At 41.3% G+C, this 13,281-nt stretch overlaps 1 protein-coding gene and 1 long non-coding RNA gene across 4 annotated transcripts in view; both read right to left on the bottom strand.

The window, feature by feature from the left end:
- Nucleotides 1–13,281, bottom strand: part of aig1 (androgen-induced 1 (H. sapiens)) — a 107,895-nt gene that overhangs the window by 87,172 nt on the left and 7,442 nt on the right. The window lies entirely within an intron of this gene.
- Nucleotides 175–1,648, bottom strand: LOC121711438. The gene is made up of 3 exons (XR_006032325.1): nt 1,558–1,648; nt 654–659; nt 175–423 (listed from the first exon to the last, which is right to left on the bottom strand). It is a non-coding gene; the product is annotated as an uncharacterized LOC121711438 (long non-coding RNA).

The raw sequence follows: 13,281 nt of genomic DNA, 5'->3' as shown, positions 1-13,281 counted from the left end.
CTAAAAAACAGACCAGGCCTCTACTGGAGACCGGCCTTTAACCCAAACCTGTAGCCACGCCGAGCGTTTAAAAGAGACAGGCGTCTCTTAGGGACTCGGCGATTATTTGAAGTTTTACGGTATTCTCCTCTGCTGGGCCCTAAACTTACCCACTTTACACCTATTGATGCCCTTACTGCCCTTACAAATATTATCACTAAATCTAACCCCTCCTCCTGTCAGCCTGACCCTGCCCCCACCCCCCTACTTAAGGCATGCACCACAGCTATCTGTGAACCAGTGGCTGTAACTTACTAGTTGACTCTAGCCTCTGGTGTTGTTCCCCCTGCTCTGAAAACTGCTGCAGTTACCCCTATTTTAAAGAAGCCTGACTCTGATCCCACTTCTCTCTCCAACTACCGTCCTATTTCAAACTTCCCCTTTCTGGCCAAAGTACTGGAAAGAGTGGTTGCTTCACAACTTCACTCCTTTCTCACTGACAATCAATGAGCACTTCCAATCTGGTTTCCGTACACATCACAGCACAGAGACTGCACTCCTGCGAGTATTAAATGATCTCCTGTCTGTTGATAACGGCTCATTAACCATTCTCATCCTCCTCGACTTAAGCGCTGCATTTGACACTGTAAACCACAATGTTCTCATCTCCCGACTGTCAGCTCTTGGTATCTCAGACATAGCCCTCCACTGGTTTCTGTCCTACCTCTCCAACAGACAACAGTTTGTAACTTTTGTCCACACAAGTCTGCCACATCCCCTGTCACTCGTGGTGTCCCCCAGGGTTCTGTTCTTGGGTCCCTCCTCTTCCTTATATCCTGCCCCTTGGCCAAGTCATCAGTAGACATGGCCTTCAATTACATTGCTATGCCGATGGCATCCAATTATATCTCATTACATCCTCCCTCACTGACCCTCTTTCCAGTTCACTCACTAACTGCCTTTCTGATTTAAAGCTATGGATGCAAGATAACTTTCTAAATCTCAACACAGATAAAACCGAAATCCTTCTCATCAGCTCCAAACCTCAACTGTCCAAATCTCATAGTCTCAGTCTGAACATTGATGGTACAATTGTCAAATCCGCTCCTGTTGTCAGAAACCTTGGCATACTGCTTGACTCCTCACTCAGTTTTGACCCCCACATTAAATCCCTCACTAAAACTGCATTCTTTCACCTCCGGAACATTGCTCGCCTTCGCCCCTTCCTTTCTACCACTGATGCACAGACCCTGGTTCACTCCTTCATTACATCCTGCCTAGACTACTGCAACTCCCTATTCATTGGCCTCCCCACTAAATCACTTTAAAGACTACAATATATTCAGAACTCTGCAGCCAGACTAATCACTCATACCAAGAGATCTGCACACATCACCCCTATTCTTTCTCAGCTTCACTGGTTACCGGTTCCATCCCGAATCAAATTCAAAATTCTACTACTCACTTTTAAAGCCCTCCTTGCTCCTCCTTACCTCTGTGACCTTCTGATCTCTTACACTCCTTCTCGCTCCCTCAGATTCTCTAATCAAAATCTCCTCTCTGTCCCCCACACCAGACTCTCTACCCTAGGTGGCAGGTCTTTCAGCGCCATGACCCCTAAGCTCTGGAATTCCCTCCCTCAATCCCTCCGTGACTGTCCCTCCTTTCCTTTCTTCAAAGCTCACCTCAAGACCTTTATGTTTCAGGAACACTTTTTACCTTCAACCACCGCTTGACTCATCGCAAATGCCCTTTTTTTTTTACTTGCTTTGTTTGTGTTGACTTTGTAAAGTGACCTTGAGTATTATATTATTATTATTATTATTATTATTCACATTCTCATTAGCTGACACTAGCAATTGTCGGATATTTAGGCTACTTCTTACGAATAGCCACAGTAAGTCTCCAGTATTTCTGTGTTCAGTAGGTCATATGTTTAAACGGTGGCGCTGCTATGACAGACTTCAGTGATCATTTACTGAGGCTAGGCCAGCAAAACACGCTAGAGATGCAACAGATCAACTTAATGTGTATTTCCTCTGTCGGCCTGCGGTTCCTTCATAAATTGCGCAGCAAATGATCAGACGAGTGACAGAAGCACCGCGCATAATTTGACCAGCAGTCTTCGCGTCCATAATTTGTGAAACGATGCTGCGTCCGAGCAAAGATTCTAGAAGCCCAGCGCAACTCCAAAAAGGAGGACAATTGAGCGTCCGGCTTGAGGCTGCACTAGACAGGTCTTTTAAACTGTCCGGCCCAAATCCGAACGTAGGCCACCCTATCGCTAACTGGCTTACCAGCTCCTTCTCAGGCTCTATCGCTTGCATAGGCTACCTACGTATCTCTCAGCCCTCGGCTACAACACGAAACGTAAGGCATATTTTTACATATTCTTACCATTTTCACACCTTTAACGACACCTGTGAAAAACATCTTCACTCTGCAACCACTACACTTCCTTCAGTAGCCTTTAGAGCCACAATTACACGAAACCGGATGGAGACATTTCACTTGCTCTCTCGGACTCGCTGGCAGTCCCATACACAAATGTAATACCTCCTTTTCGAAAATTCAAGACATTCCAGTCAATTTAAGACTTTTTTAGGCCTTAAAAACCGAAAGTTGTATTTAATACTTTTTAAGACTTTTTAAGGATCCGCGGGAACCCTGTAGCCAGGAGACGGGCAGAGAATTCCAGCGCTGCAAATCTTGTCTCACTTTCTCAAATAAGGGAACAAAATTAGCTTTATATATTTGTAGAGGTTAAATGTAGAGGTTATAAATATACCTACATAGGTAAAGCCTAGTGGAGACCACTTAAAGGGGAAAAAGGGCAGTGCTTTAGGTATTGACTTTAAACTCCCAATCGGCATGGCCTCTGATTTTGTCAAGTTAATTTTGTAACCAGAAAATTTGCTAAACAAATCAATAACATTAAAGGAAGTGCTATTGCGCCACACATTGTAGTTCTCCTGTTTATTCGCTTGGAAAATCGCCACGTTTCATGTTGTGTGGCCGTAGACATTTCTATCAACTACTCGTGCAACTGTATTTAAGTCGGGAAAACGTGGATGTTTTTGATTACTTCTACGGCTGGCTACATCAAAGCCCGCTAGCATAGCAACATGCTAACACATTCGCGCCGTGCACCAGAGCGTTTGAGTGCACGTACCCACACAGGAGAGGTATGACTCAACTTGTGAAAGTTAAGGTAATAACATATATTACTACTGACATTGGGTGGCGTGTTCCCTTTAAGTAACGCAGGTACAAATGTATCAGGACTTGAAATATAAATTAGGACATCATCTGCATAAAGGCTTATCTTATGATGTATCCCATCAACTTGCAAGCCTTGTTTAGAGGGGGCTGCTCTAATGGCCTGTGCCAATGGTTCAATAACCATGGCAAATAAGAGGGGAGATAAGGGGCATCCTTGCCTTGTTCCTCTATGTACTGGGAAGCTGTCTGATCTAACCCCATTTGCCATAATGGCAGCTTGACGATAACTATAGAGGACCTTGACCCATCTAATATAATCCTCCCCTAAGCCAAATTTAGCCAAACAGTAGAACAGGTATGACCATTCACTTGGTCAAAGGCCTTCTCTGCATCCAGAGAAAGCACTAGACCATCGACCTGAGCTTGCTGGAAAACCTGAATAATATTTAGAAGCCGCCTAACATTATTAAAAGAATTACGTCTCTTTATGAAACCAGTTTGATCCTCTAATAATTTTAGGCAAGACGCCTTCAAGGCGTGTGGATAAATTTTTTGCCAATATCTTCCGGTCTACATTAAGAAGGGAAATGGGCCTGTAGGATGCACAAGACTCTGGGCATTTACTCTTTTTAAGAAGGACAGAGATATTTGCTTCTCTCAGAGTCCGGGGTAACTCATTATTTGAGAATGCATCATTAAACATTCTGACTAGAGGATCTACTAATAGGCCTGAAAACTCTTTGTAAAATTCTCTAGGTGTAGGTTCCTTATCGCGTTGGCCACCTCTTCGCTAGAAATAGGGGAGCTGAGAACAAGTTTATTATCTGCTGGTTGTAGCGTGACTATACAAATGAAGATGTGATAATAATTAATAATGAGAATCATAATTTGCTATTAAAATATTTTTAGTCATATTACTGCTTAAATCCAGCTTGCTCTAAAACAAATAAAAATGTGCAAATGCGGCAAGATAATGATAGACAACCAGTGTGAAACAAGTTAGACTTATAATGTTTAAAAACTTAGAAGCTTAAAATTGAAGTGTGTTTTCGTAATTAAAAGCATAAATTGTTTTTGCTAGAATAACCTGTTATGATTTTGCTTAAATTTAAAGAGTGTTTTTCTTGAACATATAAGAAAGTTTGCTTATAAAACTGTTTTGCTAATATTTACATAAAATGTGTTTGCTTAGATATAAAAAGTTTTTGTTAGAATTAAAGTGTGTTATGCTAAATGAGATGTGCTTTGAACAAAATGTAAAGGCAGAATGTAAGAACATAATGTACCAGCTGTAAGAAACTGTTTTTCAGCAAAACAAAAAGCTGACTGGCAACTAAGCAAAACAAAAAAGCAGAACCAATATTTCATGATGAGATATAATACCAAACTAGGACATGTCCTGCCTGACCGAGAGGGGTATAAAAAGAGAACGGCCCCTTCATCAGGGTTCTTCTTTTTCCTTTTCATTTTTCTTTGGACCAAGCATTTAGCCTTTAGACTTAGACAGTTTTCATTCCTTTTATATGTTTTGTTTGTATTTAATAAAAGTCAAAATCCTAACCTTTGATTAGGAGTTTGTAAAAAGACCGTCTAGCGTTTTTTTCGTATTTTTCTGCCTTTCCTGTGTTGCTGAGAACCCCGGATGCCTTATTTGACTTTGCTCCGGGTAAGTAAGGCGTCCGTTTGAGGGGTACTTTCTAAGACATTGTATATGGGCAAAAAACATACTGCACTGACATACACAGGAGTAGCGAACTCAGCCAGGCATTTGGGAAGGAAAGTCCTATGGTCCAGGGCAGACAAAAAAACAAAAAGGCTTTGTTAGCAAATTTATTTGGCGCAACAAATTGTTTGTGAAGCTAAAGTCTAGGACCCGTTGTGGTCTAAATGCACATCACACACCCAAGCGAGGATACGGAAATCTGCCTGATAAATACAAGTGTATTTATAGATAGAATCTAAATTGTTATAGATCCGTTGTGGTCAATTGAAGTTCTTATATGTTACAAGAACTGTCATTTAAAAAGAGCCTTAATTTCAATTTGACAAAGCTCCCAAAAGAATAGGGTAGTTGATTTTCCCTCCGATCTAGACAGACAGACGAATGTCTGTAGTGAGTTTTTACCCTTTCTCAGATTTTGATGACAAACAACTATGGCAAATACAGCTCTGAATTTCTTCCTCTTTTAGTGAAATTAACCACATATTGAAGTACAAGTCGAAGGGAACAGGGAATAGAGACTAAGCGATAGAGAGAGACTCTGAAGTGGTCTATTTTCCTTAGCCCCTAAACCCCAAATTAGAGACTCTCCATCAAGTCAATCCTCTTGTACAGCCTAAACCCGTCGAAAAGGGGCCCCCGCACCAGACACACACGCTGAAAGATACTTCCTCTTTTACCCTGTGATATTATCACAGTCCGAAGACGAACACCAACAGGAGTAGCGATCTCAACTGTGTTAAAGGGAATCCCTTTGGACACCAGAGTAGTCACAAAACGCACACCTCCTCTTTTACCCTGTGAAATCCTCACAGTCCGAAGACGAGCGCACCCACACCTACAGGAGTAGCGATCTCTACTGTGTTACGGGAGCCCCGTAGACACCAGAGTGGACACAAAACGCAACATGGTATAGTGGGCAAGCTGAGTTGGGCAAAGAACCTATCCATTAACACATACGCATCACTTGGCTGTTCAGATGTATAGAGATTATGATAGAACACCTTAAATGTGTCATTTATAAGCTTGTTATCATATATACGGTTGCACTGCGTGTCACAAAGGGCTGTAATAATTTGTGACTCTGCCCTGTTTTTTGTAAGGTATGCTAGGTATCTCCCAGGCTTGTCTCCGTGTTCGTAGAATTTCTGCTTAACAAATCTAATTTTGAGCTCCTCATCTTGTGTTAAGAAATTATCTAGGGTCGTTCTGACTGCAGATATTTCTTTCAGAATAGTGGGAGATGGGGACTGGACATATGCGCTTTCTTTAGCTTTAAGCTCACCCATTAAAATGTTTTGCTTTTCTCTTTTTTGCCTTTTTTTACTGGCTGAGAAAGAAATGATCAGCCCTCTAGCATATGCTTTAGCAGTTTCCCACAATAGGGCAGAGTTATCTGTGGATTGAGTGTTAATGGAAAGAAAGTCTCTGAATTCAGTAGTAAAATAAGTAGAAAAAGTACTATCTTTCAGAATAGATATATTCAATCTCCAATATTTAACTCCACTGTTTACCCCTTTGAGGGTGCGGTCCAGTATGACATTGGCATGGTCAGAAATTAAAATACTGCCAATAGAGCAGGCAAAAACTCAGAGCAGAGAAAGCCCTGACAAGAAAAAATAATCAATTCTACTGTGTATGCTTTATCTGCGGGATAAATCGTTCTCCAAACATCAGCAAGACCTAACTCTTTACATATAATAATAATAATAATAATAATAATAATAATAATAATAATAATACAGTCCAGTATTGAAAATGGCAAATTTCTTCTCACTAGTATAGCCACTCCTCTGCTACTTGAGGTGAATGAGGAAAAGAACACCTGATTAAAACCTTCTTTTTGCAATTTCAAATGTTCTGCGTCATCCAAATGTGTTTCTTGCAAAAGAGCTATGTCAATATGTTCTTTTTTCAAAAATGATAGCACTTTTCTCTTTTTAACAGGATTATGGACCCCTCTTATATTCCATGTACATAGACGTAGTTTATCACATGACATACTGCCTAAATTTACCTTTTATACAGAAGGAGCATCTTGACATGAATCCCAAAGACATGACACCATACATGTACACACTGAGCCAAAAAACAAAAACAAAATAAAAGTAGTAGTGTGAACAAGAACTATAATACAGAAAAAAAACACATGAAGCCCAAGAGCTTAAGGGGCTTGTCCCTGCCACTTAACCTGCAGGGAAATCTTAACTTCTTCCAAAGCAAGCTAAAAGAGCTTGCCATCCCATCCTCCATACTAAACAGTAGACCTATCATTAAACCACAACACTTTGTGGTGGTAACTAGCTAAAACAACAACAAAAAACATACACTTCAGCCTACTCACAGCGGCTATTGTGTGCTGCACAAAAAGGATATGCATCTGCATAGCAATCAAACAGGAGTTCACATACCACATGAAACTTATCAGGATCTGAGTCCGGGCCATGTCACTCTGTACCTTTGCGACCTTGTTCTAATGACTGTACCAGCAATTCGGCGTCTTCTGGTGAATCAACCCTTTTCTGCTTTCCATCCACCGTCACCCTTAGAGTAGCCGGGTAGAGCAAAGCATAATCCACGTTCATCTTCTTTAGTCGGATCTTGGCATCATCAAATGCTTTACGCCTTCGAACTAATTCGGCCGAGTAATCGTTGAAGAAGGAGACTTTTGGTTCCCTGGGTGTGTGGTCTTGTTCGGATTCGCGAGAGCCAAGCCGACGTGCAGCCTCCATGGCACGCTGTTTATCCCGAAAGTTGTGAAACCCTTAGTATCAAATGGTCTTGGACGCTGGTTTGGGCCGGGCTTCGGTGCCAGGGATCTATGAGCCCGGTCAAGTTTCAATCGGCCGTCCTTCGTGGTCATCTGAAGATATTCAGGAACCCATTTTTCTAAGAATTTCACAGGATCTGGCCCTTCTGCGTTCTCCGGTAAGCCAATCACACGTACATTACACCTGCGACCTCGGTTGTCCAGATAATCAATATGTTCCCGCATGTCACGCACTTGCTTCTCAAGAAAGGCAATCTTAGCTTCCGATGATGTAGCCACAACTTCAACATCAGCAATTCGCTTTTCAGCTTCATCTACACGCGTGGCAACAGCTTGTAGCTGTGAGATCTGATCTTTAATGGCTTCTAAGACCGTGGCAACTTTGGTGTCAATAACTTTAGTGAGGTTATCAGTTATCTTATCCAAAGCTTGAATAAGTCTCGGATCCATTGCATTTGTGCCAGCCTCTGTTAGCTCACCGCTATCGTCAGGGTTTGATGGAGAACTGGGCTTCAATGTTTTTTTCGTTGTTTTCTTCATACTGTCTGAAGTTTGCAAGAAATAACCGTCTAGGCTCATGTTAGAGTACCTCCTGTTCAAAAATGCATACTTTTACCGCACGTACATGAATAATTTAAGTCTATATTGATAGATGCCACTGGAGCTTGCTTTCAGCGATGTTCACTCTACGACGCCATCTTGTTCCCCCCATGAGCGATATGTTTACTTCTCTCAATATGTAGTTGTAGAAAACAAGATGTGAAATCACAGATTCTGTCAGAAATGTAATTAACCCTTAGAACCCTAAGCTGTTTTTAGGGCATTTTCACTACCTTTATTCATAAGGATTTATTCTGGTCATTGTAAGTGCCACACATACATATTATATATTGTTTTTCAGCAGAGTCTAGGCTATCCAGATCTGCCATCATTTCATGTATTAGCACTAGCATTGATTTTATTTTGATTTTTTAAGAATTAAAATATAAAAAGCGTATTATAAAAATGGTGTGTGATTTTACGGAAATAAATGCCATTTTTTATTTAGTGATGAAAAATTACCTTTCTGCGCTCCATATCTGTGACACGAACTGATCTGACCTGACTTGACCCAAGTTTGCGTGATAGCCTGCGTGTGCCTATGGTGTAGGTGCTCATAATGATTCAACTTTTTACTGCATTGCCATGAACAAAGTAAAGGCAAAAAAGGTGATTCTTTGTTGAACAAATTGGGATGCAATGTGAGCCTTGAATTGGATGCCATGCAGGAATTTGCTAGGAAAAGCTTGCTTGCTCAAAACCGGATTATAAACATGCTTTGTCATAGAGAAACACACGATAGCGTTGGATTATAAACATGCTTTGCCACAAAAACAGACAAAAACGTGGGGTAAGTCCAGCTATATGAAGTTATTATTTTGCTGTCACTTCGTCTGTTTTATAACCCAGAAGGATGTACCTGGTATAGCTCTGTGTCATGACATGAGTGGCATATTTATCCGATCACGGGTCCGCGAGTAATTCAAACGAGAGTAATGGGTGTGCAGCGTTGGTTTGTGTAGCTACATGACGTTATTATTTTGCAGTCACTTCGTCTGTTTTTATAAGCCATAAGGATCGATAAAAATGATACCAATGGATAGCCCTGTGTCTCCTCTTTCATCTGATATGCTTGCCATATCTATGCGATCACGGGTTCGCGAGTAATTCAAACGAGAGTAATGGGTGTGCAGGTGAACGCAGAGAAGTATAGACCATAAATATGATGCAATTTGATTTAATTTCATGATTTTTTTTTTTATTTTCATACTTGATCGTACAGACAACTGTGTAGTCTCGTTGGAAAGCCCCACTTCTGCTCTGTCACGCAATAAAGGTTTTATCTCGCTGCGATGAACAGTTCCGAAGTAATGTAACATAGAAGAAAGGGTGTGTTTTTTGACGCACTTTGCATCAATCGGGTTTTAAGGGTTAACATATTGCCTTTCCTCGGGTTGTTACCTTGCTAGGCAGTTTGTAGTGAACTATTTTAGCTTGCTAACTTCTAGATGACAAACAACAGACATGCTTGTCTCAACATTTTCTAAGATGGCATGACTTGATAGCTATTCTACTCCTCTAAATATGTAGTTATAGAACACATAATGTGAAAACAGCAGTTACAGTAGTTACTAGGTGAAATGTAATCTGTCTTTATATTGATGCCAGCCAGGCAATCAGATTTAGGGTAGCTAAACCCATGTGCAATAAAATTACTTTTCATACTTCTAAATATTTTTGAGTTACTCAGAATGCTTCAATAGTTTAGGCTACATCTTCTTGTGTATGTATGTGCACACACGCACGCATCTATAGTTTTTTTTAATTAATAAAGGTATTACATTTGTATGATTGTACTGTTGTTTCAGATGGAGGATGACAAGACCTACACAGACCTTGCAGGCCTGAAGAGATGGCTGACTGCTGATGAGCTTGCGCTCACAATGTTGAAGACCATGAGAGGATGGAGGAAGAAGGTATATTTAGGTGGCGTGTGTAGGATGGTGCAGACTGCCACTAAAACACTGTGTGAAATAGACTTATGTCGTTTTTTACTCACGTTATTGTCCCAGGCATATGTGGTTTTTCGAACCGGAACGGGTGGGAGGTTGTGCTTAGTAGGCTGTCGTATGCAAACACACAGTGCAGGGACATGGTGCGAAGAGACCCCAGAAGAGTTTCACAGTTTTCTGAGATTGATTATTGACATGGGGCTTCACTTCCCTCCCTAATATCCATTGCTAGTGGGGAACCAAGTCTCTGCAGCGATCAGGGAGAGTTGACCAAATGCTATACATATTGTGTACTTTTTCTCCATTGACATTGCTGTTGTCAGTAGTTTCTTATTATTTCAAGTTTGGCAATGCAGAATCTGGTGTTGAACCTAGGTTTGGTTAACCTGACTCTCGCCAGATGAATTTCGTTCCGCTTAGCTCCGCCTAGCTAGGCAGAACGAAATTCATCTGGCGAGAGTCAGGTTAAGGGTTGGTAGCTACAGCCAGAAAGACTTTGGAGAAAATCTATCACAACAGCTGACAGGCATTTCCGTCGAAATTTCAGCCTCGCATTCAGCTGCTCCAACTACTTCTCTGTCGTCTTTTCATCAAGTACATATTCCTGTACAGCAGGTATATTGTTGGCTTTGTTATAAAAAAAAATTACATAATAACACTAAAGTAGCTTGTATGGTCCGGAGTGTAGCGGTAGGTAAACAAAATTGCTGTCAGATTTGGCATTCTGCAGAAGGGGATGCGTTTCGTAATGAGTCATGGCTCTTCTGTGTTCAAACTTCAGGTTCCCCACCCCACCCTTCCCTATCCTCCTCTGTGTGTGTGGGTGTGAGTTTGAGTGTATGTGTGTGTTTATTCTTAACAGGCTTGTTCTATGTAATCCACTTTCAAATGTTTACAACACATAGATTTTTGAGTGATGTTGAAGTTGATTGTATTCCTAGCTTTTCATAAATAATAATACATTTTATATATGTATATAATTTTCATTTTATACTGATTTAAATAAGGAAGTTGTATCTGTTGAATCAAATGTATTGATCTTCAATAAATATACAGTATACTTACTTCCTGTACTGTATTACTGGTAAGGTACATGTTTGTTTCTACATCATTCTTATTGACTGTAGCATTTTCTTATAAAAATAAATGGTTTATTCTTATGGACCAAATAAATCTAAACCATTTTTTTACACTGATCACTAAATTTATCATAACTTTGAAAGGTTAAGTTATTGATATTCCAATTCAGTCTTTTTTGTTAAATAGCCCACAATTTGCTGAACATGTCATACACTCGAAAAATATGATGAAAATTCATTTTTATGTGAATGAAATTCAATTTTATCCTGATGGTATATAGGTTTGGTATAAATAAGGTTTTTTGTGTAAGGAGGTCATCCAACACCAAAAATGGACTGTTCGGCACGGGCATGAAAAGGTTTACCTCCACGGCTGCAGGAGCTAAGGCCGCAGCCTACCCAAAAATGTGCGCAGCATTTTCAGCCCTCAGTCCAAGGTCGTGGCAGTTCAAAGTCAGTTTCGGTAGCGACCTCGTTGCTACTCCCACCCCCGCCTCTTTCCTTTCCCCTTCCATCACCTCCAGTCGGGACACAGTCTCAGGCTCTCCCCCTTCAGTCAGTCTTGGTATCGACTGCTCCCTCCCTCCCCTTTCCCCTCCTCATCTCATTTCCGGAACATCACTGCCCCACTTATCTAAGCTTGCCTTCTCCCACAACCAACAGGCAATCTTAGATGTCTCCGGTTTCCAGCCTGCTTCGGTAGAGACCACATCGCTACTCCCCACCAACCCACCCCCATCAGCTTGGGCACCCATCAGTGTCATGGAACAACATTCCATTCCATCTGCCTGCTCACATATTTCATGCCTATCATTTCGTGCCATTTCATTCCATCTACCTACTCATCATTTCTTCTATGCATGCCTTATCTGCCCATCATGTATACTGTATTGTATGTTGTATCGTGCAACGGCTCCACTAAGCCCCAGGACCCATGCAGCAACAGCTCCCCTGAGCTCCAGGACCCATGCAAATGGCTCTGCTGAGTCCAAAGGCCCATGCAGCAGCAGCTCCACCAAGCTTTAGGGCCCATGCAACAACGGCTCCGCTGAGCCCCAAGATCCATACAGCAAGAGCTCCGCTGAGTCCGGAGACCCTCGCGGCAACAGCTCTGCTGAGCCCTGAGACCCATGCAGCAACAGCTCCACTGAGCTCTGAGAAATGCTGCAAGGGCTCCACTGAGCCCCGACACCCATCGTTCTCATGGCTCGTGCAATGCATGCATGGCCGCCTCTGCGCCAAGCAAGCGCAACACACTCCAGTGTTCTTGCATGTCCCACTTGATCACGGTGCTCCGTAACTCATAGCTATATTATTTTGCTGAGCCCAGCAGCAAGCACAACACAATCTCGGCCATTGCTCAAAACGTCCACCCCACTAGCACACTTAGCCAACACCGTACAGAATGCTGACGCAGGATATACTAGACCCCTAAGCTGCTCTGATAACTCACAACCTGCTCATGATCTGGAATGCAGAGTTTCCACCTTAAGATATGCAGGAGGCACACATATAACAACTAACAACTAATTTTCTAATGACTAATCTTAATCTAAACGACTAACTTGAAAAAGAAAAATCAAGTATTTGTTATATCATTGTGTCCATTTTATTTTGAACTCAACTGAAGGGCCAAAACATAAAATATTCTATCAACCTACGTTTGTTAGAAGCTCATTAAGTAAACTGTTAAAAAACATTACATACTAATCTTAGCATAGTAAGCTTATCTGCATTTCCATTAGTATACTGTAGTGTGGTGTAAGCGTGTCGCGGAAACATTCTGGGTGAAAAAAAAATCCTACCCTTAAATCTAATGTCAGACCTTTACTTTGATAGACTTTCAGTATTTCCCACAGAATTGAATTCCATTTGTGGTGGTTGGTTTGCAGAATTAACTTGAATACAACAGTTTTTAACAAATTAGCACAGCATGGTTATGATGCTAACCAAATTTAA

This window comes from Alosa sapidissima, chromosome 6 (genome assembly GCF_018492685.1).
Source record: "Alosa sapidissima isolate fAloSap1 chromosome 6, fAloSap1.pri, whole genome shotgun sequence".
In the NCBI taxonomy this organism is placed as follows: Eukaryota; Metazoa; Chordata; class Actinopteri; order Clupeiformes; family Clupeidae; genus Alosa; species Alosa sapidissima.
Note: the sequence above shows the minus strand (reverse complement) of the source record. Positions and strands in the feature narration are given on the sequence as shown.